The 3,126-nt window shown below is 42.2% G+C and overlaps 1 pseudogene; it reads right to left on the reverse strand.

Moving 5' to 3' along the window:
- Positions 1 to 846: 846 nt before the first annotated feature.
- On the reverse strand, positions 847 to 2,337 carry LOC148778827 (obg-like ATPase 1; annotated as a pseudogene).
- Positions 2,338 to 3,126: the final 789 nt, after the last annotated feature.

Consider the following 3,126-nt stretch of genomic DNA (forward strand, 5'->3'; position numbering starts at 1 on the left):
ATTTCTCTTCTAGACACTGAAGATACAGCCATAGTGTCTGTCTTGGGGTAGAGGACAGATTTGTTTGCTCCGCAGGATAATATAGATAATTTCTCTCCCTGGATTAAGGGTTGGCAGGTTTTTTAGCGCTTCCTTTTAAACGTTTGAGATTTCCTAAGCTTGGGAAGCCTAAACTAAAATGCAAATCTGCCGTGTGTGTGGCATCCTACATTGGCCACTGCATATTACACTGCAGAGCTTGACAGGCCAGTAAGGTTAGCTCTCATATGGTGACTGTCTCTGCAGGTCTTAGGGTTGCCTCTGCTGGTTCTAGAACCAGTCTCTGTTGGGTTAACACTAGTGGGTCCTATTGCTGGAAGCCAACTTCGTCCCTCTCTCCACACTGCTTTTATTTTTCTTCTGGTTTTAAATTTCTCCTTTTCAGTGGGGCTCCACCAAGACCCAGTACCCTTTGAAAACAAATTATAAGAGCAAGAAAGGAGGCAATCAGTGTTAAGTATTCCTGGTCTTCACTGATGTATTTTTATCCTCATTCTCTCCAGTGTTTATCTTGGAAGAGCAGTTTAACCATCTACATAGAAGAACTGTAAGGCATATGTCAACCAACCCTGGTTATGGACTTTGTGTTTAAACTCCATTTCTATCACTAATATGTAAATTTGAATGGATACAGTGAGTTATCTTTTATTTTTTATCAAATGTTTTATTGAGTGTAGACATCTGGAGTACTGTAAAACATGCATTATCTGTAGATCCAAAAAGGAGCAAGCACACACATTGTCCTCACTGTCAAATGTGTCAGGCCTGGCATACATGATGGAGATTAATGAAGTATCAAGAGAGTAATATGGTTCCTGAAAAGCTTCTACAATTTGGAGTAGGGTCTTAATCATGTGAAAAGCAAAGTTGTTCACATTTAGTGAACTTGCATCTCATTGGAGGTACACAGTATTTTAATTTTAAAACAAATAAAAATAATTGTTTGTAGAAGATTCCCATCACCCCAACTTTACCTGCCCTTTCAGTTTTCAGAAATTTTAATTAAAAAAAAAAGTATATGCCTTTTGGAAGTTGTACATTTATCTGAGCAATAGTTAAAATTTATTTCTTCTTCCGTTGCTGAGGTGTATTAAATTTGAAGAAGATAATATCTCCATCTTCAACAATATAATTTCTGCCTTGTTGCCTGTACTTCCCAGCAGCCTTGACTGCATTTTCAGAACCTTCCTCTTTAAAATCTTCGTATTTCATTACTTCAGCCATAATGAATCCTTTTTCAAAATCTGTGTGACTCTTTCCTGAAGCTTGAGGAGCCTTTGTCCCTTTCCTGATGGTCCATGCACGCACTTCATCTGGGCCTGCAGTGAAAAAGTATTCTAGCTGGAGTGCTACAAACCCAGCCTTAATGATCTTTGGCAAAGCGCTTTGTGTCATGTTCGCTTCCAGATACTTCTGTCTCTCCTCAGCACTCAATTCTTGCAACCTGAGTTCCAAGGCCCCACTAAAAGGAATGACCAAGGCACCTGGGTCATACTTGTCCACCCACTCTTTAATTTTAATCAACCATTTGTTTTTCTTTCTAATGTAGTCTTTTTCAGAAAGATTAACCAAGGAGACCATTGGTTTTGAAGTCAGAAATAAGTGTTTATTCAATACTTCAATCTCTTTGTCATTCCAATCGTGATAGAATCGAACAGGTTTCTTTTGATCTATAACCCAGGATTTGACTTTGCACGTTATGTCCTATTCAGGTTTTAGTTTTTTATCTCCTCCTCTCACAGACACTTTCTCTAGTTTATCTATAATGGGCCCAATCATTTCCTCATCTTTAAGCTGAAGCTCTTCATGTATTATTTCTATTCCTCGAACAGGATCTACATTTCCTTCAACATGTGTGATATCATCATCTTCAAAAGCACGTGTTAAATGAAAGATTCCATCACAGGCACTAATATGAGATAAAAAGGCATTCCCCAGGCCTTGCCCATTGTGAGCTCCTTTCACAAGGCCAGCAATATCCCCTACATTTAGAAAAGCGGGAATTTTGCTTGCTGGTTTGTGGTACTGGCAAAGAAAGTCAAATCTTTCATCAGGCACAGGTACTCTGCTCTCATTCGGATCAATGGTGCAGAATGGGAAGTTTTCTGCTGAAGCTTGACTATTGGTTAGTACATTGAAGAAGGTATATTTCCCAACATTTGGTAATCCAACAATACCAATTTTCAAGGAGGTTCCAAATCTTCCAATGATTGGGGGTGGTTTAATTCCATCACCTCCCTTTTTGGGGGGCATCGTGCTTTGGGCGCGCGATGACACGGGGTCCCAGCGGCAGCGGGAGACGGGTCTTTCCGGCACTGCACGGGGAGGCGGGGAGGAAGGAGGAGAGAGCGCAGGCCCGGCCCCTCCGCCGAGTGCACGCGCGTCGGCGGCCGAGTTATCTTTTAAAAACCTCACTTTCCTTATCTGTAAACTGGAATACATAAGCCTTATGAAACGTTGAGAACACCAGAAAGCGGAGAGTAAATTTTTTGCCAGTGCTACTCTAACTAGAGGATAGTTCCTGGCTGAAGGAGGAAAGGAAAGAGAAGAGATTGAGTATAGGTAATATCTGTGAAGAAAGCTGATCACCGAAGAATTGATGCTTTTGAACTGTGGTGCTGGAGAAGACTCTTGAGAGTCCCTTGGACCGCAAGGAGATCCAACCAGTCCATTCTAGAGGCGATCAATCCTGGGTGTTCATTGGAAGGACTGATGCTAAAGCTGAAACTGCAATACTTTGGCCACCTCGTGCGATGAGTTGATTCACTGGAAAAGACTCTGATGCTGGGAAAGGTTGGGGGCGGGAGGAGAAGGGGACGACAGAGAATGAGATGGCTGGATGGCATCACCGACTCTGTGTACATGAGTTTGAGTGAACTCCGGGAGTTGGTGATGGACAGGGAGGCCTGGCGTGCTGTGATTCATGGGGTCGCAAAGAGTCGGACAAGACTGAGCGACTGAACTGAACTGAACTGGACTGAATATCTGCTTCCTGGGCAAGACACCATAAGGGATTGCCTGCTTTATGTTTCCAAGCACTTGAAGCCAGAGAAAGAGGAAAGTGTATAATTTTATCTGAGGAAGTTA

This window comes from Moschus berezovskii, chromosome 1, assembly GCF_049115385.1.
Source record: "Moschus berezovskii isolate FMDL1 chromosome 1, NW_MosBer_1.0, whole genome shotgun sequence".
Lineage (NCBI taxonomy): Eukaryota > Metazoa > Chordata > Mammalia > Artiodactyla > Moschidae > Moschus > Moschus berezovskii.